Here is a 25,608-nt window from a genome sequence, read left to right as displayed (position 1 = left end):
ATGTTTTCTCGAAGTGAGAGCAGTGACGTAAGGGGGTGTGCCTGCTTGCGCACGGCCCACCACAGATGAGTGGCCGAACTAGGCGTCCCTACTTTCCCCATTGAAAACGGGCGATGCACCATGCAATATTTTTCTTGTAATTGCATTGTTGCAACTTGTTATACCTCATTCCTAGGGCTGCTAACTCCGTCGTACAAACTTGGGACTCTGAGTTGTTATGGCGTACTTGGTGGGCATGCCAGTCTTCAACCTTGGACTGCCTGTCGATGTCTCCCGTAATGCTGGGCCGTTTTTCAGGACAGTATTCTTTGATGTACCCTGATTTGATGATGCATATTTGCGATTTGCACAATTCCAAGAAGTGATTTTTTTTATATGAAATATAGCTCGTTGGGCTTCGTTAGTGCTCTCACCTACTGTCGAATATATATCGGCCAACTCGCGAAAAACCCCCCACGAACACTTTTAAAAGCGGCCGCATTGATGTATTAGGAGACACAAACCATTAAATGAAAAAAAAGTGGGATAATAGGCCGTACCGGATGACAGTGGCAACTCACAACTTGTCGAATACAACAAGCAGTTTTCAAGGGACAACAATACTTAACTATGGCGATGAAGCAGAGCATGGAAAGCGGTCGTGAAAGCTGCCATGGCTTGTAGCATACACTCACGCGTTCTCCGCAAGCAACTAAGAGGAAGCTTCAGAGTACGGGTACATAATTATTGTGGTCGACCCAGCCACTAATTGCGTACAAAAGAACCAGTGAAGCTGACGCAACACCCACAGTACACGCATTCTGCAAAGACATCAGCAGAAATAAATCAAAATAAAAAGGGTGACAACCGGCGACCCCGGCAAAGCCTTCGAAGGAGGTGTCTCAACGGGACAAGTGAGTAAAACCCGCAACTATACTGAAGAACGAACACCGGGTTCGCTGACTAGACGCGAAAATCTCTTGTTTGGCCTTCCAGCCCACCCTTCCGGCCGTGTGAGGCCAAGGCAAGCGCAGATGCGCTCCGGCCAAGAGGGAGACAGGCAAATCGTTAAAGAAAACAAGCGAGAACCCCTAATGTCAGTTCTCTTGTCTTCAAAGAGGGAGAACTGGGATTTTTCTTTCGGCCAACCGGTGTCGCAAGCCGCAACGACGTCTTAGTAAAAGTGCGGTCGATACCCGCCCACCGTTTTTTCACCCGACCTTTCTCCCTATCATGTCCAGTCTAGCATGATTGTTTGTTTGGGTTCTTTTGTTTCGTCGTTTGCCTTTTCTTCCAGGACAAAATGCCGTGAACGCCGCTCCCCACCACCTTGAATTTAAAAACTAGGGACTCTGTACCCACCTGAGGGGCAACGACCTCAAGGCCAACTGCTTTATTGCTATTGTTCTCTTTTATTCGCGCAGTACAAATAAGGAATTTGTCCCGAACAACACCAAGAGGGATGTAAAAGGGATGTCCTGCCGACCCCCTCCCCCCATTCAAAGAGCACCGGGAAGCGGAGCGCTCATTGCAATTCCGTCGCTGTCGAGAAGTTGTCGCCGCCGCGGTGCCAGGCGGGACGTTTCTACCCGTGTCACGCGGGCGAGACGGCGTGGCGACTCAGTTGAGGCTGGGGCCATCGCGCTAAGGAAGGGACGCTGTATTGTACGCGCGCCTTCACCCTCCCACCACAGCTCTGCGCTTAAGGCTCCTTGTCGGTCTTTTGTTTTCCCTCCAAATCATCTCTTTCTTAGACCGAACGGAGCGGTGTGTCCAAAGTGTCACCCTGTCAGAAGAACTACAGAAACATTTTCTCGTCATTGCAGGAAGGAAAGGCTTGCGAAACATGTGATAAGTGCCTGCGATGATTGATGCAAAAACGGTCAGCCGAGAGAAAATAAACATTTATTAAATCTAAAGTACGACTCCAATGGACACCTGCGAATTTTACTGCCAGGTCAGCTTAATTTCTCTTTCAAAACCATTCCTAGCTAGCCGACGTGGATTTCGCTTATGTAGTATGAAACCTGTTCTAAGCAGATGGAGGCCTAATCAGTTATTTAAAAAAAAGCGGTCATTGCAGTCCTGGCCGGGTTCGTCAGACTAAGAAGCCGTGGTCTTCAGCTGCCCGCGCACCCCTGCAGTTGCTAGCCAGAGCAGGACATCCAGCGTCGGGTTAGACAGCCGGGCCTACCAAGGTGGGTGAGGTGTTGGTAGGGGCCAGAAAGCTCGTCTGGACGCGTTGGAACAGTCCGGCACCATGAGTTAGAGCGTGTTAGGTTCGCCTTCGCAGTACTGGCATTGACGCTGGTAGAGTCTAGGGTGTATCGTATGAAGTAAAATTCCATGTTGATGAAGTTGAAGTTTATTTTTTTCTTTCCGCATACAGGGCGAAGTGACGGAAAGAGCGGGGGAAAAGCAAAAGGCTTGAAGCCTGACAGAGGCTTTTCCCCCGATGGCAGTTTTGCACGGCTATGCATTTGAAAGAAGAACATATTAGGAAAAGTTACACAGCACACATCTTTGATGTACCCCAAAACACTATTTCAGAATTGCACTCATGTACAAAAAAGCACAGTCCCTAAAAAGCATACATCTCGTAATACATCAAAACATGCAATGTTAGCATGGCACGTGAAGGCAAACAAAAAATACAAATTTTGCCCGAAAGTGAAGCAGCTGGAAAAGAAAAGAAGAAAAAAAGCACAAGTTCGAGAATACTGTTTACATACATAATCTTAAACATTACAACAATTGTATGTCGTTTTTTATAAGTAGTGTTTTATATTTCTTCTTGGATCTTATATTACTGAGGTCGATGAGGTGGCCAACTTTATTTATAAAGGTAGCAACTTGGTAGTTTATGTGTTGCTTGCCATAGTTAGTTCAAGGGAGTGGTCTCTTTAATTGTGGTTTACGAAAAGTATAATGCGCACTTAGGGCGGAAGTGTCGCTAACGTGTAATTTGATGCTACTGATGTAAGGTAATAACTTGACATAGTAAACTTGCGTTTCTAGCAATATATCATGTTTTTTAAACAGTGGGCTGGTATGGAGAAGTCGAGGTGGGTCTGTATATCCTTCAAATAGCCTTAAATTTTTTCTGAAGTATAGTTAGTCTGTTGTAGTTTTTTCAGGTCGTGGTGCCCCATACTAGCGTGCAGTAAGTTAACTTAGAATAGAACAACGTGTAATACAGAACTTTCTTTAACCATAAAGGAATATGTCGTGACGATTCGTATAAGGAATCAATTGATTTGATAAGTTGTACAGTATTTTATAGAAATGAGTGTTCCAACTCAAGTTTTCCTGGAACCATACGCCTAAGAATTTTTCCGTTTTTACACGCTCAAGCTTAGCTCCAAGAAAGACAATATCAATGTGTTATCCATTGGTTTGTTAATAGGTGCAAAGATCATGTATTTCGTTTTTTGCGCGTTCAGCTGTAACTTATTTATGTGAAGATATGGAGATAATTGTTTGAGATAAGCATTCACTATCTTTTAGAGTTGGGTAAACGAAGATGCTTTAAAAAATATATTGGTGTCATCGGCATACATGATAAATTTGGGGGAGTCTGGAATATGGCGCAGATCATTTATGTATATGATGAACAGCAATGGCCCAAGTATAGATCCCTGCGGTAAACCATTTTTTATGCCTAAAATGGATGAGGACCCTTGGTTCACTTTCACAAATTGGTTGCGGATAGCTTAGTAGCTTTCAATTAATTTTAGGACAACGCCTCGAACACCGTATTTATGTAATTTTGTAAAAAGAACATCGTGGCATACCGAATCAAATGCTTTGCGTAGGTCAACAAATAGTCCTAGCGTGTACAGTCTATTCTCAAAATTAGGTATAATGTCATGTTTGATACTTAGCAGCGGTTGTTTCGTTGATTTCACTCTCTGAAAACCATACTGCATATTGCTAATTACCTTATGTTTGTTGAACAAATTCTCTAATCTGTTTTTATGGCACCCTCAAATATTTTCGGCAAGACAGGTAGCACAGAAATCGGTCGATAGTTTGACAATTCCTTTACATTGTCGCCTTTATGTACAGGAGATATTCTGGCTATTTTAAGACGGTCGGGGAAAATTCCAGTTTCAAAAGTTGCCTTTATGATGGCGGTTGAAATAGGAGATATGATGTCGGACACATATTTAATTGGAATTGCTTTTATCTCGTCGAAACCGGCGGCAACATTATTCCTAATGTTGTTGATGCTTGTTTCAATTTCCGATGGTCCGACAGGTGTTAGGGCCACTGAATTCATAAGCGCAAACTCGGTCAAGCAGACTGCTTGTACATCGACACCAGCAAGAGGCCTTTCATCATAATTAGCACTATTTACAAAATATGTGTTCATTGCTGAAGAAGCACTGTCACCGGTCAACACTCCAGCGTGCGTTTCAATATTAAGCGTAGGGCTACTATGCTTTTTTGAAGTCAGATTTTTTAGCTCATTCCACACTTTTTTTGGGACATCACTAATTTTGGAGAATATGTTTTCGTAATATCTGATTTTCTCTTTTTTTATCTCAGCGTTTAACACCGAAATATTTATGAGTTTAACTTTTTCTATCGCCAGTTTTTACGAAAGAATGATACACGTTATTCTTCCTTTTAATTTTTTTCAACAAACCTGCGCTAATCCAGGGCTTTCGTGTTTTACTAAGGCCTGTTTTACCTCGCTTGAGAGGAAATGCTGTCATAACATGTAAAAAGTTTTTCAAAAAACTTGTATGCAGTGTTTGGGTCTTTTTCAATGCGTATACACCTCCAATCTGCATTGCATACACGTAAGCGAAATCGGGTCAAACTTTGTTCATCAATCCTACGCGTCAGCTCATGTTGTTTATTTTCACTTTTTTGTGATACCGGAAACAAGCAAAAAATAGGCAAGTGATCACTTATGTCAAGTGATAAGAGACCTTCGGCGATATCAGGTGTATGTCGTGTTGCCTTAGTAATAAGGCTTGCGCAAGCGAAAGAATTATAGCTGTAGGGATGGAGCATCATCTACCAGCATACTTATATTTAAATCGCCCATAATTACAAAGGACCTGCGGTTGCTGCAAACGTGGCAAAAGAGGTCTTCTATAAATTCAAAAAAATGAAGTTTGTACCCAGCGGGTGGGCGATAAATAACAACAACGGTACAGATACCGATAGTAACAGTTAAGCATTCGACGTCAGTGTTGATAAAAGAAAATTCTGCTACTACTTCATGAGGTATTGTTTGCTGAACATAAATGGCAACGCCCCCACCCCTGCCAAGTGAACGCGTCAGCCCGTTATATACGTCATTGGGGAAACTTGGGACTTTTTCATCACACAACCATGTCTCCGTAAAAAGCAAGACATCAAAAGTGAAGGAAATGGATTGGAATAGATTGCACAATTCATCTTGTTTGTTCCTGAGGCTCCGCGCGTTTAAATGAAACACAGAAAACTGCTTAGGACGATACTTAAACAAATTATTTAGAGCACACAAGTAATGATAATCACTTGCTTCAGAAAGTACCATTTGCGAATGAACACTGTAATGGCAACGTCATGTCAACGAACACCATTTATCCCGGCACCGAGGTCATCTTCTCCAGGTCTGCCATGCTAGCAATACGCAACGCGGGAGCCTGTTCGTCTCTCCGCGCGTACACCTTCCCTCCAGCGGTCCACACAAATTTCCAATTCACCTGTTTTTTCTTGTGAACCGCAGCACCAACAAGCTGTTTGCTCTGTCTCGTTAAGTGCTCGTTAACGTAGACAGGCAAAGATGACTCGAAACCGAGGTCCGTGGTACTCATTCTCAGCTTTCCAGCCTTTGCGAGTACATCGTTCCTTTTTGTGCGCTGGACAAAGCAGACGATGCTGTTTGACTGATCATGCCGTGCATTGGGCACTCTATGGCATACATCGATGTCGGCCTCCGTTAACTCTACCTTCGCGAGTGCGCCAATTTTTTTAACACGGTGATGGGTTCCCCGCCGAGGGGGACGCCTTTTATTTCCAAGTTATTCAGCCGCTGGTATTGCTCCAGTTCCTCAATTGTACGGGACAATTTGGAATTTTCAGCCTTCAGTTCCTGGTTTTCTTTCAAAACATTCTGCATCATCTCTCTCAGATTACTTATCTCAGTCCATCCGTCCTTTACAGCTCGGAGATCCGCTCGAATATCCCTCCGGAGATCATCAATTGCCTTCATAGTATCGTCCCTCGTCATGACTAGAGCAAACAATGATCAGTCAAGTACAGTAAAAAGCGAAGAACGACAAGGGGAACAAGTGCGTTCGGCAGCGGTGCAAACCACACATAGCAATATTCCAAAACGAAATGGCTCTCCTGCAAAAGCAGATGCAATTGAAACACGCAGACGATATGCACCGCTGCCGAACTGCGAAGAGCTTGCGTGTTGCAGCTCCTTTTCAGTCAGCGTGAACGGCTTGCTGGCCTCTGGTGGGCGTAGATCGCAGCCTCCTGATTGCAGACCGTTCCAGAGTCAGTCGAAGCTCTTCGTTTTGTGCGCGCGCAGGTTCCGCTGTGACTGGTCCCCGAGACAAACTGCAAAAGCAGATGCAAGTGAAACACGCAGTCGATGTGTACCGCTGCCGAACTGCCGATACGTGTTAGTTTGCAAGCGGCGGCAGGTGGTAAATTGTTCGTAATCGAGCTTGTGATGTGGAGCAGGGTATTGCTTTCGTTCTTTCCGGTAGTGTTCGAGGAAGTCCAGTTATGTGTAAGGTGTTGTCTGTGTGCCTTGAGTTGCTGGGACTGGAAAAGCGGTGGCCGGGAGTGCCCGGTGTATGTGTCCGCGGGCTGCCGCATGGACCGCTTGACTCCCCTGTACCGCCGCATGTCCTGGCGTCCAGACGATGTGGGTGCATTGTAGCGGATGGTGATGCGAGGTGAGTATATGCAATGTTGCACTGCTGCTGATCTTCTTTTATAAATTGCGGCATGCTTGTTGCGAACCTGTCACTATTGTCACTGGTTTAGTCGCAGTCGTCATAGCTATTGCTATAGCCATCTGCTCTGTCGCCATGGAGTTGCGGGCAAGGGTAAATGCTGCTCTGACCTCTCAACTACGCCAATTAGTCACACTGATGGCGTAGCTACTGCGCTGTGGATAATTCGCGGCGTCCGTGTAGTCAGTGTTTTTTGTCAGTCGATGCGGTCGTGGGGAGCCCTAGTATCGTTTTGTATGCCTTGCTAATGAGAATGTTTATTTTTGCTTTTCTGCATTTTTTAGACCTAGGTGCGGCGTACCGTACGATAGGCGACTGTATATCAGTGATTGTATGATGTTTACGCTGTCCTCTTCTTTGAGACCTCGCCGACGGTTCGTGATTTTCCGAATTAGATGAATTACTTGGTGAATGGATGTTTGTAAGCGAAGTAATTCAGGTCTTCCTATTCCGTCTCTGGGAATTTGCAAGCCGAGAATTCCTAGTCTGGATACCGTGGGTACCGGTGTGCCGCCGACCATAACCTCGGGATCAGGGTCCTCAGGTGGAGGGCGCCCACGGGTCCGTCTTCGGAGAAATATTAACTCTGATTTTTTCTCGGGCGCATGTTCAGCCAAGAAGTTGAAGTTAGGCCTCGATTACGTCGATAGCGGCTTGAACTGAGCCTTGATGTTCGTCAGTTGAACCGCCCGTTGGCAGATGATATTCTAATATCATCTGCATAAAGCGCATGGTTTATGCCATATATTTGAGCTAGTTTGCCTGGCAGAGAACTCATGGCTTGGATAAAGAGTGCTGGTGAGATTACTAATCCCTGTGGAATGCCACGCGGTGGTGCATTGTGTGTAGACTATCGTAAGCCCCCGATGCCGGTGGTAGCAGCTCTGTTGCGAAGGAAGTCTCTTCCATAGTTGAAAAGTCTTTTGCCGCAGTGATGTTTGCTGATGCATGCTGATGCTCGGATGCATCGAACCCGATAGTGACAGCCCATGCCGCAAAATATCCCAGATGCGGTTTGCATTAGTGGTCTGATCTTATATGCTGGAACGAAACAAACAAACGTCCAGTTCTCCAAGTTGAACTAAAAACTTCCCTGCAGGGTATGTTTCAGGAGTTGACGCGCTTAAGCTGGAATTCGGGGTGCGAAATGCGAACGCGAAAATGTGAAACAAAACGCACAAATAGCGCGATTTCTTTACGTGCAAGTCAAAACGACGCATGGCTTATTTACAGGAAAAAGTAGGTAAATATGACTTTTCGAATATACCAATAGTGCGCCAATATTGGACCTACACAAACAGAATTTTTAAATCTTGTCTGTTCGGTTTCCTTTTCTTGTGTTCGCATTTCATTTGTCCATGACTGTACGAGTATTCTATCAGGGTAGAGAGGGTCCAGTCCTGTTACCGAATCAGGTATGCACGCGTGTTTGTGCCCTACTTTCCTGTAGGCGAGCCTAAAGGACAAACAACAGAATATTCGCCTTCAAGTGGAGTAGCAAAACGCCATAACCATCACGGGGCCACGCCGAGTAACGGTACATGCGCGTTTTGAAACTCCATTTACTCGTTCACTACTTTCTAGAAACCGGTTGATTATCCCAATATCTATTTTGTTTGAATCAAGCACGCGTATCACATCAGCGAGCGACTACACTCAGACACTGCCTGCTTAGCGTTGATAGTACTATCAAAAGAAACGTTAGAAGAACAATTCATGGCACGTTATGATAACGCACTCGAAGAGGAACATTGGAAAGTAAAAAACGAAATTTGGTTTCTCGCGGAGTTAACAGAAATCACCGACTAGAGCAACCCTGCTTGTGAAAGCATAGTGTAATTGCACTCTTGTTGTGCGGGTGAATTTTTTTTCGTAAACTTTTGTTTTAGTTCGCTGATATGACCGCTGTTTCTACAGTCTAATTCAGACATTTTTCTGTTCCCCTGAACCCAAACAAAAATATTAATAACGTCGCAAACGAAAAGAAAAGCACGAAGAACAGGCATTCGCTCCGGGGAAATTAGACTGCTCTAGCGGGCTACTTTTTTTTTGTTCCGTGCATACCAATCTTCAAGAAACTTTCCTCCTAAGCACGCAGCTCCTGCCGTAAAATATGGCGGCTCCTAACCACTGCTGACATGGCTGAATAACGCGCAATATTCCTTGCACGAATCCTCCGACGTCTCACATTTTTTTCCCTGTGTGGAATCTCGGTTTGTAAACTGAGAAGGCTTAGATTAACGCGGAGAAAGGTTGTTTTCGCGTAAAATACTTTAATCTGCTCCAAAACGAGATTGTTCGCTGTTTTGGAGCGGTTGTAAAACACATAAATCTTGACTCTCCGTCCTTCGAACGTTTGGTTTTGTTCGTGAAGTTTTATATGCAAGAGGCGCACGTGCCAAGAAATTCAAGACGCCTCGTCTGGAGACTGTTTCGTTTAGGGTGGGCGCATTCAGACAAAAAAAGTTTTTCTATTCAGTTTATACTCGCAACTTGGCGTTTTATTTTTATTTTGTTCATGGCAGGGATACGGAGAATTTTTGTGCACCAAACATTTTTTTGAACGGCGCGAGTGCGAAAATGTGCGCACGTTTCTTTCTTCCTTTGACACCTTTGTTCGTTGGACGGATACATTTGCTATAAGAAGACAAATAAACAAACAACGTTCAGGATGAAACGTGTTTGCAGTGTAACTCTACATCCCGTATATCTCTTCTGTGCTTTGGACGCTGAGTTTTGGTGGCACCTCGGTGCAAGTAACTATGGGAAACAACAAGCCGTTAAACACGCAGGAGAAATAGCTGCCCGCTATATATTACAATAAAAATTTCACCGTGTGCAGTCCTATCTGCACATCCGTATCGATATCATAAACGCTCCTTTAAGTTGCTTTTCGATCAGTGAACGTACGCTCTACCGGAGTCATCCAATGCTTCATTGAAGGACTATGGCTCTACTGAATACCCGCCGTGGTGGATCATTGGCTAAGACATATTTCTGCTGAGCACAAGGTCGCGGGTTCGATTCCCGCCCACGGCAGCGCTTTTCTGGTGGAGGCGAAATGCGAAAACGCCCGTGTTTACGAGATTTCGGCGCACGTTAAAGATCCCCAGGTGGTCAAAATTAATCCGGAGCCCTCCATTACGCGCGCCTCATTGCCTGCGTTGCGTCGGCGCGTTAAATCCTACAATCAAATCAATCAATTGCCTCTACTAAACATTTTATCCTTTGATTAGTTTTTTTTTCTGCTCACCTGGATAGGGAAGATTGGTGTGCCAGTTCTGTTCCACATGATTTTTGCATTGCCTGCGCAAAAAATTGAATATAAAATGATGGAACGACGGCCAGAAAGCTCGTCGCAGCCAGCTTGGCGGGGACTAAAGTCCACTTAAAAAGCAATTCGGCAGGTAACAAACAAAGCAGAAATTTCTTTTTTTGCACCATGAAAAGAATAATGAAAAAAGAAACAAGAAGGAAATTAAGTATTTTCTCACTTTCAAACGTACAGAGAAAAAATGTCGCGGCACGGGAAACAGTGTTGCACAATACGAAGCCAATGACCTCTGACACACAGTTACAATTTCTGAAGCCGCAGGAATTAAAATAAAACAAGACTGGATAGTACCAAAAATGACAATTTCTTCATATTCAGAGCACGTGATTATAGTAAATAGGCCACAAAAAAAGCGATAATTCTGATACGAGCGAGCGAAGCAACTTTTTTAAAAATGCCTGCAGAACAATTAGGCGTCCCATTTAAAAGAGGTGTCACCGTGACGCGACCATGACGTCTTCCCAGCTTTTGGAACCTCTACTCCGGCCGCGACATCACCACTCCATTTGGTCGACTGCGCCTGCCCCTGTTTTGGGGTGGCAGCTTCCCTCCGGTTTCGCTCGGTCGATGCCTTGCGAGGGCCGCCAAGATTTTTTGGACGGCCTGGGCATGGACCACTTGATTATAACAACGCGTGGTGGCCTCGAGCCGCGCCGGGTTTGTTGTCATCGTTGTAGCTTCGTGCGGGTTCTTGGCACAGTACCAAAGGATGTGAGCTGCAGTGGCCCTCTCCTTTCGCCACAAACAACACAGGTCTCTTACATAAACACTCGGACATACGTGCTTCATCAGCACGGGGGTGAGTAATGAACATGACCGTAGTTGTCGATATATCACCGCTTCCTCAGGGGTCAAGCCTGGGTACGGTGGCGGCATAGTCCTTCTCTTTAGTCTGTACCACTTCGCGATTTTGTTGTAAGAGGTCATTTTGTCCTTGGTTTCCCACCACCACGTCGGGTCGACCGCAGTAGCAACGGCATGGTTGGTCAGTGATCCGATACATCACTGCCCATGTACGCCGGAAACCACTTTACCACAACACACCGATTTTCACTCGTGAGGTCGATCGCAAGCATCACACACGCGGCTTCACCACATAATTGTGATAAAAATTATTTGCGAAAAATAGCCGGGACCGCAGGTGTAGCACTACGTAAATTGCCCATGCACTGCCCATGTACGCCGGAAACCACTTTACCACAACACACCGATTTTCACTCGTGAGGTCGATCGCACGCATCACACACGTGGCTTCACCACACAATTGTGATAAAAATTATTTGCGAAAAATAGCTGAGACCGCAGGTGTAGCACTACGTAAATTGACATCTCTAGATGAGCAAATATTTACAATTTGTGATGCGCAATTTTAACCATGCTTAGGCTCCGTTTCGTCCTTCAAAACGGATTGAACGGCATGCCAAAATTTGTTGCTCAGGGACTAACCAGTGGCCAATTTGCAGGGCTCATTGCAGCATACACGCATATTGTACGTGCTAAATTGGGTTCGCACATTGCTGATATAAAATACATGCGTCCTGTTTCAATTCCTATTTACACCATATTGCAGGCCCTTTTATTCGGCCTAACATTTCACTCACAAGTGTATATTTGGTTCTATGTTATCTGTTCTATGTTACCATAAAAAATCTGCAGAAAATCAGACAGTTTTCTAATAATTCATAGAATTCTTATCCCGCTTGTCTACTGTGTGAGTTCTTAACAGCTACGATTTCTCGGTATTTCACAAACGTTTGTTCTACCATGTATCTCCAATTACGCTAATATAACGATGAAAGGTGTTACTTCGGCCAAAAATTTGTGGAAAGGCAGGGTGTTACACGGTTCGCCATTTGCGCTATTCTTTTTCTATTGTTATTTTTTTTTAGTTTTCCAAAGTCTGTTCAACCAAATTTCTCCATGTACGTTATCATAGCGATTACAGCTGTTACTTCCACCAAATGTGCATTTTTATCGAAATTCAGGGTTACACAGCCCACCATCTTTCGCTGTCCTTTGCTTTTTTGTCTTATTTTCTGATTTCTCAATACTCTGTCCGAGCAAGTAACTAAATTTACGCTATTATAACGATAAGAGCTGTTACTTCCGCGAAATCGGTATTTTTATGGAAATACATGGTTTTAAATATTTCGCCATTTTCGCCATTCCGTTTCTATTCCTATTTTTTGGTTTCTTAAAATTCTATCCGACGTATTTCTGCATGTGGGCTATTGTAGTGATCAAATGTGTTTTTTGCAAAATGTGCACTTTTGTGGAAATGCAGGGCGTTGCACAGCTCGCCATATTTTGCTATCTTCGGCTATTTCTTTATTTTCTGGTTTTCCGAAATTCTGCACGACAAATTACCTCCGTTTACGCCAACATCCCCCCTCCATGGCAGCGACCTCAAGCTACGGACACCCGGCCTCTAGGGTGCATAAAAAGCATTCACCCCCACGAGAAGCAGGCCAACCCACCGCTCCCTCTTGACTCGCAAGATGGCCTTCAAGCGCATGTGGACACAGGGGTAGCCGGCGGCATCCTCCATACAAGCCTTATCGGCCCCACTATGCCATCCATCAACCAGACATGCTCGTATTTCACGGAGGCGCCTCTTCCTTCTGTGTTGGCGGAGCTGATTGCCATTCGTGATGGCCTGTGTGCTTTAGCTTCTGAGCTCGGCGCTGCCCACCACCGCGCTTGGTATTATACACCGATTCCACTCAGACTACTCGAGAGCTCCGGCTCGTCCACAGTACACTGGGCATTACATGCGAGGTGCACCAGATACTCCAATGATTCATGTGCCCTGTTCGCGTCCTCTGGACCCGCCGGAGCACAACCACGCACGCCCTCGCCGACTCGGTCGCTCACCCGCAGCAAGTAATGCACCCACTACCACTTCTGCAGCTCTCACTGGAAGACACCCTACTCACCAAGAAAGATATTCTTCGGCGCTCCACGCATGCCCTTCTCCCTCCGCGTGGGTCTGACCTTCCTGGCGGCTTAACCCGCCGTGAAGAGGTCGTGCTTCGAAGAATCCGCACGGGCGTCACACTGACGCCTGCTGTACGAGCAACAAGTCTTGCAGATCCCTCCTCGACCTGCCCGTACTGTCCTGCCCCTATTGCTGCGGCGACATTAAAACACTTGCTAGGGACGCGTCCAGGGCTTTAATCAACCCGAGCTCGGCACATGGGGCCTACAGGACATCGCCCAGGCCCCCCTCCCGATATTCATCGGTGGACGCAGGGCCCACTTTACAAGAAACTATTGGAATTTATTTCCGAAACTGGACTCTATAGTTCCTGTAGTGCGCGCGCCTCACATTGTGTGTTTTCTTTCCTTTTGTTTGGTTGCCTTGTGTGCCGTACCCCTGTTGTGTTTTGTCCATTGTTTTCATGTTACCTGTGTCCTGTGGCAAAATGGCGCAAATAAAAAAAACGCCAACATAACGATTAAAGGTATTACTTATGCCAAATACGCATTTTGTGGATGTGCAGGGTGTTACATGGTCGCCATTATAGCTATTACTTTTCACTTGTTCCTATTTCTTGGTTTTCATAATTGTGTCCGACCAATTTTCTTCATGTACGCTACTATAACATTTAAAAGTGTTACTTCCACCAAATCTGCATTTTTATGCAAGGCGCTACACAGTTCACCATTTTCGCTATTTTTTGTAGAATGAAATTTCTTGGTTTTTCAAAATTATGTTCGAGAAGTTATCGTCACTCACGCTATTATAAGGAATAAAGGTGTTACTTCCGTGAAATCCTAATTTGCGTGGACATTCAGGGGGGTTACACGCTCTAGGCTTGGAGAATGAGGGGGGGGGGGGGTAGTCGGCAAAGAATGCGCCGCTATAAAATTTCGTCATGTTTTACCGCAAAATGTTCGTCATAAGAATATTTTGTACGTCTGGACATTTTTTTTGCTTTTAAATTGCCCAAGTTCGGAGACCACTGTGTTTTGTAACCACCCTTTTTTGTTCAATTTGAACGCACTCTGCCCTGTTGGGCAGAAGACAAAGTAACGCTGTTATAGACATCCCAGAAAAGGTAATACGAGATAGTGCGACCAATGTTCGATCGTGAAGCCGCTGTTCGGAGGTCAATATTTTTTTGTCTGACAGCTCGTCGAGACCGTGCCATGGGAAACTTTGCTTAACGTTCTGCGTTTCTTGTGGTTCCTTCTCACGGTTAGAGTGCTTTTCTCTCACCCGAGAATTTCTGTAGTAAGAATGAACATCCTCTCTGTTTCGGGGTGCAAAAAAAATCTATACCGAAAGTTGTTCTGAGTGCTGTCCTCAGCTTTGGTAACTAAAGACGAAAATGTTGACATGTTCTTTAACGCAGTTCTTCTGCTTAGAGACATACCTTGCACCGGACGGTTTATAATAGTCTAAGCAGCGTTACTATTTCCACCGTGCCACACAAAACAGTTGGTTTGCCGATATTAACTGAAATGGGAAAGTTAGCTTACATTAGGCGCCACACCGTTCTCTATATAAATGGTCTCATTATTTTGGAGTAAATAAATTGTTGAACTAGATGTTCTGTCATGCAGCCTACAATATGATCAACAACTATGGTCATCAACGATCATCATCAACAGCCTATTTATGCCCACGGCAGGACGAACGCCTCCCCCATTTATCTCGACCCGCTCCTGTCCTGAGCTGCTATAATACATCCTTTCCCTCGAACTTTCATTAGTCTTCTCTATATATATTCTTCTCCATCCCCTTCTTCCAGCCCGTCTTTTGGTATCCAATCTGTTACCCTCGTGGTACAACTGTTAGTTCCTCACACTACATGGCAAGGCCAAGTCCGTTACTTTTTCTTTATTTGAAGTATGATATCTTCTACTCGAGGTTGCTACATAATATATGAAGCTTGTTGGCTATCCCTAAGAGTTATTTCTGCCATAATTCTCCATGGAACGTTGGGCGGACCTTAGTTTGCTTTCTAGTTGTCTAGTAAGGTGCCAAGTTTCTGATCCGTACGTCATCACCAGCAGGACGAATTGATTGAAAACCTTTCTTTTAGGGATAGAGGAAGCGTACTTTATGTTATTTGTGAGAGCCTGCCAATGCACCTTAATCCATTTTTACTCTGCGCTGGATTTCTTTTTCACGGATGGGATCAGCACAGACCACCTCTCCAAGGTAGTTATATTCTTCAACCTAATCCAGTGTTTCATTACCTGTGCTGAAAAGGGCGCGTTCAGCATGTTTATTTATCATTATGATAGATGAACTTATAGTTATCTGTAGCCCAACGACTAAGCGCTCTGATTGTAGTGGTTCAAGCATTTTATGGGGTTGCTCTGCAGATTCCCTGAGCAGAACTATGTCGTCTACAAGTATTCCCCGTTTATGCTTAAAACCCGTGAACAATTATGGCGAGATAGTATCTCCTTGTCGCACTCCATTTTATATCCGGAAATTTTCGCTTTCTGAGGGATCATCCCGCACGTGCATCCCTCATATGTGTCGTTAGGAGTCTTGGGTAGGTCTCCTCTATTCCTTGTTGTTTTAAAGTGTCCTGCGGCAGTCTTTGTTGAACCAAACGTTCTTGGCCCTGCGGCGTTGTATATTGAATCAAACAATATTTCATAATCTATAAATGTCATTAAAGCGGTTTATTGTACTCAGCGCTCTTTTTGTTAATAGGTTGATGATATGGATGTGTTCCATTTCAGAGTGTCCTTTTCTAAGCCGAGCATGTCCCCTGGTCTGTTGGGAGTCTAGGCTGTCGTTTATGCGGCTAACTATTACCCCTTTAAACAGCCTGAATAGAAATGACAGTAGGCTGATGGGCCTGTAATTTATAACATCTTTGGCATCTAAATTCTGAATCAGAACTATAGTGGCGTTTCTCCAGTCTTTGGGTACCTTTAATGTCCTTATGCTTATGTCCACCCTTCTTTAAAACGTCCACGGTTATGCCGTCGTCGCCTGCAGCTTTTATCTACAATAAAAACTACCATTTGGTGAGTTTGTACTATTGTAATAACATGTTTTAAGCAGCGACGTCCAGTACTGTGACCCGAACCCGTCTGGTCACAATCGTTGCGTCGCTGTGTTAAAGGGGCCCTGGACACAGAATAGAAGTTCCGTTCATTAAAAGAAATGTTCTGTCCCGTTAACAACAATACAATTTTTTCGCAAACTTCAAATAAATATTCCAGATTCTAACGCAAATATATGTGACAGCGGCAACTCCCCAGCCGCTTTCGGCAATTTTTACATGATGTCACACAACCTTCTTTGTACGACTGGCGGTCGCAGACCTCAGCCACCGCAAAAAAAAATGACTGGGAGATTGTACCGGGTATACTAGTTCCATTTGATCGTGTCACTTGAATGTAACGCAAGCCGTGACAAAGATGTGGAGTGTGACAAAGATGTGATTTATGTGGTGTCCCATAACACGTAATTCCTGCCCATTTTACTTCACTAAGTCGTACAATTGGAAAGTTTTGCAATACTTATTTTGCTTTTTTAACAACGAAGCTGTCGAGAAAATCCTTTGTGCATGGTGTCCGTAGTTTAAAATACCCAGACAATAATGAGCGCTTGTGCACGCATGCCTGGAGCGCAAGTTTGTCAAGCTAAGAATACCCACTTAGGGAGATGGGCCAATAGTAGACAAAAAAATGACTCCAGCGTTTGCCACGTGGCTCCAGCGCACGTTCGTCAAGCCAAGCATATCGACTTAGAGAGATTGGCCAATATTGGCAAAAAATCCTTCCAGTGTTTGTCGTATTGCGGCAACACTTGCGGGGAACGAGAAACACACGTCATATTGCACGCTCCTCCTTCGTTCGTCCTCGTATCGTCATCCGCATACGCTCTGTACCGTAGAAGAGCCGCGACTTGAATGTCCAACCTGCTGTAGGTGACTCCGAAAGTCCCGGCGGCGGATAGCTCGCACCGCCGAGGAACAGGCTGGGCATGCAAAACATTCGCTAGAGTGGCGTACGAAAACGACGACCAAAAGAATGAGGTCACTCTGGCTTTGCTCAACATAAGGTAATTGAAATGCCATGCCGCCGACGTCAACCACGACACCACAACAATACTAAATTTAACTTTGTGGCCGCCAATGATCACCTATAACAGCTTCGCCATTCTACTCTTGCGCATCAGTGCAAGCTTCGCTGAATTTGTTTTTTTTTTTTTGAAAAACATCTTTTGTGGATTGTATGGAACTGAGTCAGCTACGAAAGCCTAGTTCTTTTGTTGTAAACAAAGTTTATGTTGCCTTCATGACCCCTTTAAACCTTCTTTTAGGGAAGCGCACTCCGACAAACGCGAAGAGGAGCTCTTATTTTGTAGTGACTGCGTAATACAGAGGAAAAGCGTCGGCGATGCGCCCCGAATGCTACAGAAGCACCCAACATCCTTGCAGGGACAACATCGTGCGCGCTTGTCAGAGTTTTGTGTCCACCTGCACATTTCATTGGGGCAGTACGGCGCCCCAAAAAATTGATGATATAGGTTTAGCCACTATACTAGAGGCATGGCATGGCGGGACAGCTGGACAAAACCTACGTGCGTGATAGCTAGAGTAAAATTGATCATTTTTAGGATTATAATATGCATTACTCTCGCTTAAACGATGTTCGCTTGCTCCGGCAAAACCAGGCGCAATGGCTTGATGTTTTTTTTTTTTTGGAACCAAATTTCTATGTACACTTCAGTCGATGCTTTTATTGTTTTGTTTTATTTGCGTTAAAAACAAGGTGTCGGACCGAAACAAAAAGCAGAAACGGAAAACGAAAAAAACAGAATTTTTGGCCGGACCGAAAATGAAAACGTAACTATATTTAATACTTCGTTCAAGAGCGAAACCGAAAAAATTTCGGTTCCCTTTTTTCGATTTCAGTGGCAATTTCTTGTGTTTTAGGATTCATTCATTTTCCATTCAGCGAAATGGGAAATCGCCGTCGATTGCTGGCATGAAATCGTCTTTCGTCTCTATGGCACCCGCTTTCCTTCAGAAGGCTTGCTGCCTGCTTGCGTACTCTCTCCGTTTGTGCCGATAGGCGCGCTCCTGAGGTCCACGCGTGATTGCCTCGGGCATCTGGCTTCGGAGCAGATGTCGCGGCCTTATTAGATTATGATTAATTTATTTATTTAGTCAGTTCAATAAAATGGCCACATTAGCCCTACGGCATTGTTTACGGGGTGTGATACATAAATAAACACGAATATTCTAAAAGACGACATAAGAACAAGAAGCAGAGCGTACAACCTTTTGCATGAACACCAGCACACACCACTAGAAGTGCAAAAAAACTCCCCCCACCTCCCCGAAGGGAATCGTGCGGAAATGCGAATGCATTGGGTGCACCGATGAGTGCACTGCGGCAAGCAGTAACGGAGAGAGGCGTGCGCTCCACTGCATTTATATACATTTTCCGAGCGCAGCGAGCGGAGAGAGGGTACGCGGAGAGGAGAGAGAGACCCGCGCAACACGCCCGCTCCGCGCGCGAGCTCTCTCTCCCGCCGAGCTCCGCGATGCGAGCGCCCTCACACGCCCGAGCGCGCTCCTCCTCTCCCCTTGCCCTCCGCTACTCCTGCCCGAGCTACCACCTGCTCCAGTTGCTAGGCGCGCCACAGCTGTTGCTAGGGGCGAGGAGGAGCGCGGAGAGATAACACCTGCGGGCGCACGCCGACGGAGCACGACAACCCCCGACTAAGAAATGCATTCGCATTTACGACGACGACGACGACGAAGGCAGAACTACGAGGCGCGCGCTCACGTGCGCTCGCGCTGGAGGAATGCAGGCGCACGCCGGCCAACGGAGCAAGACAACCCCCGGCAAATAAATGCATTCGCATTTAAAAGCAAATTGCAGCCGCACACGCAATGCCAAAACCTTCAAGTCATGTTGCCCTTGTAAGCAAGTGCTACCAGAGCGCAGCGGAAAATATTTCATAAGGAGCGCGGAAGCAACAATGTTGGACAGGGCACTCCTATCTATTATAGTATTTTAGAAAAAATACGCTTGCAATGCGGAAGTGGGCAATAATTATTCACCACTTTTCGTGATGTTATCCCTTCGTTCGGATATATACGGTGGAAGGGGGGAGGGGTGGAGGTTTGCTACAGGTACTCATGTTAATCCGGTGCTAGGTATTCGCACACAATATCTTTTAAGATTAAAAACAGGAGTTTTTCACTGTTCCGTGAGACAAACTGTTTTAATCTTTTAACAATAATATCACACCTATAGGAGTTTTTCAAAAATTATATTTTTCAAAACAATTATTACGTATCAATTTAGCGTAATTTCACAATTCTGAATCCCTTTTAACAATTTCATAAATACCAATTTTTCTCGCGCAAAAACGAACCGTTATGAACCGTCACAAACCATTATTTTTTGCGTTCCGGAGGTGAAACAAAACGGAACCTTTATTAATGGAACGAAAAATATTTCATTCCGACACCCTGGTTGAAAATAATGAGAGCGGTGCCGTAACTCTAGTTTTAAACATATTATCGGTCGCTTTACAACGTATGCAATGCCGTGGGTATCATCTGTAGTTCGGCGCGAATAAAAACAGGACATTCAGGACAAACAATATAAAATAGGTGGAGAAGGTGCTAAAAACACGGCCTATTGCTAGTTTGGCCGCAACAAAACGCAGAGCCTGTTCTGGGGTCCTGATTTCTTTCTTTTTGGCGGGTTCATTATCGTTGCTAGCGCTATTTTATTGGTCTATTAAACATAGTAGTCCAGCCTTCATCCCCGCAGGGGGCACCTTGTGTACTCAAGGTGTTTTGGTGAGTTGCGCCACCACGGTCCCGAGCCCCGCAGGGGTGCCTACTGCCGTAGGCACTTGGTGTCTTGCAACACCACGGACCCGAGCACATGTGGGTTGGACCCACCCACGTCCCGGCTGTGCGTGGCTTTGCCGTGTCCGGGGAAAAGGGGAACCTGGTGGCTGAGCCAAAGTTGGGGTTGTTTTGGACCTTTACGGCCCCCCAGCAGCGGCAACACGCCACTTCGGCCCCTGCTTCTCGCAGACGGTGCCCCCGGTCTGACCCGCCCGGGGGGAATCAGCCAGTCACCTTTTCCTGTCCTCCTCTCAGCTTTCTCTTTCCTATTTGCTTTCCAAACACTGTCCTGTCATCTCATTTCTTCCTTATTTCTAAGTTTTTCCAGGCGGCGAGGATTAATCCTGTGCAAAGACGTCACCCTCGATCCCGAGCATAGGATTATAGTGGCATGGTACGGCTAGCGTGTTAAGTCACGTTCCCTTGTTGGGCTCGGTGGTGGGTGGCCGGCCTTGCTACCGAATGTACACCATGTATTTATGGCTTTTTTTTCCATCCCAAGAAAAACTGATCGGTCCCTGAAAAGGGGCCGCACCGAAGTACTTAGCATCAGAGCAGCTCCACCTGTCGAAACCTTTAACAAATACCTTGTGGTACACTCTGAAGAAAATGCACCCCTAGCAAAAAAATCGGTGTTCCTCATTGCAAAATGCCTCGAGAACATCGTTGGGAAAGACTATCATGCAAAAAAACTTGCCTCAGGTGACCTGCTGGTAGAAGTACAAAGAAAAAACCAAAGTGAAAACCTCCTGAAACAGGACACCCTGGCTCAACTAAAAGTGACGGTCACGCCACATCGTAGCCTAAACACAACCCAAGGCGTCATCTCTGAACGAGAACTACTTCATGAGAATGAAGACGATCTCCTCGAAGGGTTCAAAGACCAAGGCGTAACAGCTGTGCGGAGGATAACTATACGTCGCGCAGGGGAGGAAATCCGAACTAAACACATTGTTTTGACTTTCAACCGTCCAACACTTCCCGAATCGGTCCACGCTGCATTTATTTCCTGTCCAGTGCGTCCATACATACCTAATCCGCGAAGGTGTTTCAAGTGCCAGAAGTATGGCCATTGAACTCTGTCGTGCCGTGGCCGATCCATCTGTGCTCACTGCGCAAGCACTGACCACACCAGTGACGATTGTAACAAGCAACAAGTGAAATGCCCAAACTGCAGTGGACCACACTCTGCCTTCTCACGTGCATGTCCATCATTCAAAAAAGAAAAAGAAATAATCCAACTGAAAGTCACTGAGAACCTAACGTTCCCACAAGCACGCCTGAAGCATACCTTGCTATCGGGCAAAAGTTACGCAGACGCAGCTCGCCGGGGGGTGGGGCGTCGTCTGGTAGATGCGGGAACCCAGTACAGCGAGGCTGACCTGGTCCCGTCGCAGCCCCCCACTCAGCAGCAGAAAGTCGCTACCGTGGCTTCTGCGGCTGCACTCCAAACTAGTGCTGGGCTAAAGGCCGCCAGCACGACTCCTGTCCAGGTCAGCGATGTTGACCTGGCCTCGTCTCAGGCACCTGTGCAACAGCAGAAGACTGCTCCTGTGGCTACTGCTGTTCCAGCTGTGCCCAGTGCTGTGGCCCCGGCCTCTAGCACAAAGTCTGGTTCTGACAATCTTTCAACTTCAGAAACCGCGGTTGAGGCCATGGATGTCTCTCCAAGTACGTCTGCTCCTGAGGCATCACAGGAGCGCCGCGGTGCCAGAGGTCGTGGCAAACCGACCAAACCAAAGGCCAGTAAAGTCGCTGCCCCTGGAAATGACCCCAAAACCTAAGTGAACCTGCTCAGAAGGGCCCCGAAACACGGCCTGCTATAAAGAGGGGAAAAAACATGATCCAGAACACGATCCTTTTTCTCTTCTGCTCATTTTCATGGCTGCTGAAAGTGTTATGTACTGGAATTGTAGGGGGTTGTTAAGAAATCTAGACGATATTTATGACATCCTCACCAATCACAAACCACAAATACTATGTCTCCAAGAAACACACCTGCGCCCATCACAGACAAACTTCCTAACACAGTACATTGTTTACCGTAAGGACAGACAAAATTGCATCCAGCCGTCTGGTGGTGTGGCAATAGTACTCCAAAAATCTGTGGCTTGTCAGTACCTCCAGCTACAGACGTCACTCGAAGCTGTAGCTGTCAGAGCCATAGTTTTTGGCAAACTAGTGACAGTTTGCTCTCTCTACATTTCACCCGACTATCGCCTTTCCAACGTCGAATTTGAAAACCTAATCAATGAACTACCTGAACCTTACATCATAACCGATGATTTTAATGCTCACAACCACATCTGGGGATCTGTGCGAGCCGATGCTCGAGGGCGGCTCATTGAAAGGCTTGTCACGACATCCGGATGTTGCATATTTAATAAGAAACGCCCCACATATTACAATTCCATACACCGCACATACTCAGCAATAGACCTTGCAATTGGCTCTGCAATCTTACTGCCTATGCTTGAATGGAGTGTATTTAACAACCCGTATGGCAGTGATCATTTTCCTGCAAAACTAACTGCTGTAAACAATGACTCTCAAGGCACAGAACCACTTCGAACATTTAAATTACCAGCAGCTGACTGGAAAACATACAAAGAACTTTCCAGGCTACCCCCTATAACAATATGCCATTTAGATGTTGAAGCAGCAAGTTCACTGATTACAGCCCACATTCATGACTCTGCTCAGAAAAGCATTCCAGAGACTACTTTTAAAACTCTCCCAAAACCCAGACTATGGTGGAATGAGGACTGCGCGCGTGCACGGTCTGTACAGAACAAGGCGTGGGCACTTTTACGCCGCTATCCCACGGCCGATAACCTTCTCAAGTTTAAGCAGGCAAAAGCTAAAGGGAAGCGTACGCGACGTATGGCAAAAAACGAAAGTTGGACCAGGTTTATATCAACTATAAATTCTTATACGGATTGTAGGAAAGTCTGGACTAGAATAAAGAAGCTAAAAGGATACAAGAGTCATCCTATTCCCCTAGTAAGTAGTGTGGGTAACTCAGTAAAAGATCAAGCAGATGCTCTTGGGAAACACTTTGAACATGTGTTCAGTTCTTCACATTATACACAAACATTTTTACAGCATAAGAAGGCAGCAGAGCGTCAGCCCCTTCGTGTGAACCAACGCTCGAATGAGGGATATAATGCTCCATTTACCATGCTTGAATTGATGAGTTCACTCTCGACATGTGGTAAGTCAGCCCGTGTAGCTGACCGAATCAGCTATGATATGATCAAACACCTACACAGTGAAACTCTGCATGCAATACTCTTTCTCTTTAACAAAATATGGCAAACAGGTCGTTTTCCAAGAACATGGAAAGAGGCTATCGTTGTACCGCTTCTAAAAGAAGGAAAAGAATCCTGTCTTGCTGCAAGTTACAGACCCATCGCCTTGACGAGTTGTTTATGTAAGCTGCTCGAAAAAATGATAAATCGGCGACTATTGTACTTTCTCGAGTTTAATGGTCTGTTAGACAAAAATCAGACAGGCTTCAGGTCTGGAAGGTCAACTACAGATAGCCTGGTTGCATTTGAATCATATGTGAAAGAAGCCTTCATCCATAAGCAACACTGCTTCTCTGTGTTCTTTGACATGGAGAAGGCATATGATAGAACATGGCGATACGGTATATTGCTAGATTTGCAGTCATTTGGCCTTACTGGTAATATGCTCAACGTTATTAAGGACTATCTCTCTGATCACACATTTCGTGTTCGTGTGGGTAATGTGTTGTCTAGAACCTTTGTTCAAGAAAATGGTGTACCCCAGGGGGGAGTTCTGAGCTGCGCACTTTTTCTTGTTAAAATGAGTTCACTAAAAAATGTTCTCCCACGAACTGTTTCATACTCCACTTATGTTGATGGCATTCAAGTTAGTTTTAAGTCCTGTAATTTATCGATATGTGAACGCCAAATCCAATTAAGTGTCAACAGACTGGTTACATGGGCTGACAAGAACGGGTTTATGTTTAATGCTGATAAAAGTGCGGTTGTGGTATTTTCCAGGTGGCGTGGTGTCCATCCCTCTCTTGTATTACATTACAAGGTCAGCCCATACCACTAAAAAATGAACACAAGTTTCTGGGTATTTTACTTGACCACAAACTCACATTTATACCGCATATTAAATTACTAAAAATGAAATGCCTGAAAACGATGAACATTTTAAAGGTACTATCGCATCAGTCATGGGGAACGGACACAAAGTGTCTGCTTTCACTTCTAAATAGCCTAGTAAGGTCAAGAATTGACTATGGATGCATTGTATACCAGTCTGCAACCACAACAGCACTGAAAATGTTGGACCCAGTATACAACTTGGGGCTTCGCTTGGCAACAGGTGCATATCGAACAAGCCCCATTCCATCCCTTCACGTTGAATCTAATCAGTGGTGTTTGGAGTACCAGCGCACTTACACAGCTCTGATGTATGCTGCAAAGATTACTTCTATGAAGGAACACCCTTTGAATGCAATTATGAAAAATAACACTACTAATAAACTTTTTGAAAATCGACCATCCATAGCACCACCTTCCCTTTGGCAGTGTCACGCCTCTCAAAGGACCTCCAAGTTCCTCTTGCTGAAGGTTACTGCACCTCCATTCATGAGTTGGTTGCTCCGTGGGACATTTGCCCAATTCAGTGTGACATGTCTTTCAGAGAACTGCAAAAGAAAAATGTGCCAAACTTTGTTATTACTCAGCACTTTCTGCAACTCAGGGACAAATACAAGGCAGCTGAATTCTACACAGATGCCTCGAAGACTTCTGCAGCAGTGTGTTGTGCTTCAATTGGCCCCATATTCACTTTGTCCAAAACAATGAACACGAACACTAGTATATTTACTGCAGAGGCATATGGTATCCTGCTAGCTTTGAACCACATTCTCCAAAACAAAATAAGAGCTCAGTTATATACACAGACTCACTGAGTGTTGTTACAAAGCTTTCATCTCTGAAGGCTAGTAAAAACCCAACTTTTAATGCTGTTCTAAGAGCTCTGTACTCGGCTTATAGTCTTAAGCTTGCTGTCACAGTGTGCTGGGTTCCGGGCCACTGTGGCATTGCTGGAAATGAAGCCGCTGACCAAAGTGCTGCAGCTGCTGCCCTTCGTGAAAGCATAGATATTAAGCTGGTTCCATATGAAGACCTCAAACCTTATGTGAGAAGGAAGCTGCGAGAGCACTGGCAACAACAGTGGGATAAAGAAATAAGCAACAAATTACATGTCATTAAACCTAAAATTGAAAAACCTCCCTCTGAGAAACATGCTAGATCAATAGAAGTGGCCTTATGCAGACTTAGAATTGGCCACACACACATCACACACTCATACCTTTTAACAGACGCAAACAAGCCACAGTGCCATCGATGTGGGGGTCAGCTTTCTGTCCTTCATATGCTTATTGAGTGTGACATGTGCATCATTGAAAGGAAAC

The sequence above is a fragment of the Haemaphysalis longicornis genome, unplaced genomic scaffold, assembly GCF_048455015.1.
Source record: "Haemaphysalis longicornis isolate Haplotype H1 unplaced genomic scaffold, Haemaphysalis longicornis Haplotype H1 scaffold_4, whole genome shotgun sequence".
Classification (NCBI taxonomy): Eukaryota; Metazoa; Arthropoda; class Arachnida; order Ixodida; family Ixodidae; genus Haemaphysalis; species Haemaphysalis longicornis.
The sequence above is the reverse complement of the archived record's forward strand: the minus strand, read 5'-3'. Positions refer to the sequence as shown.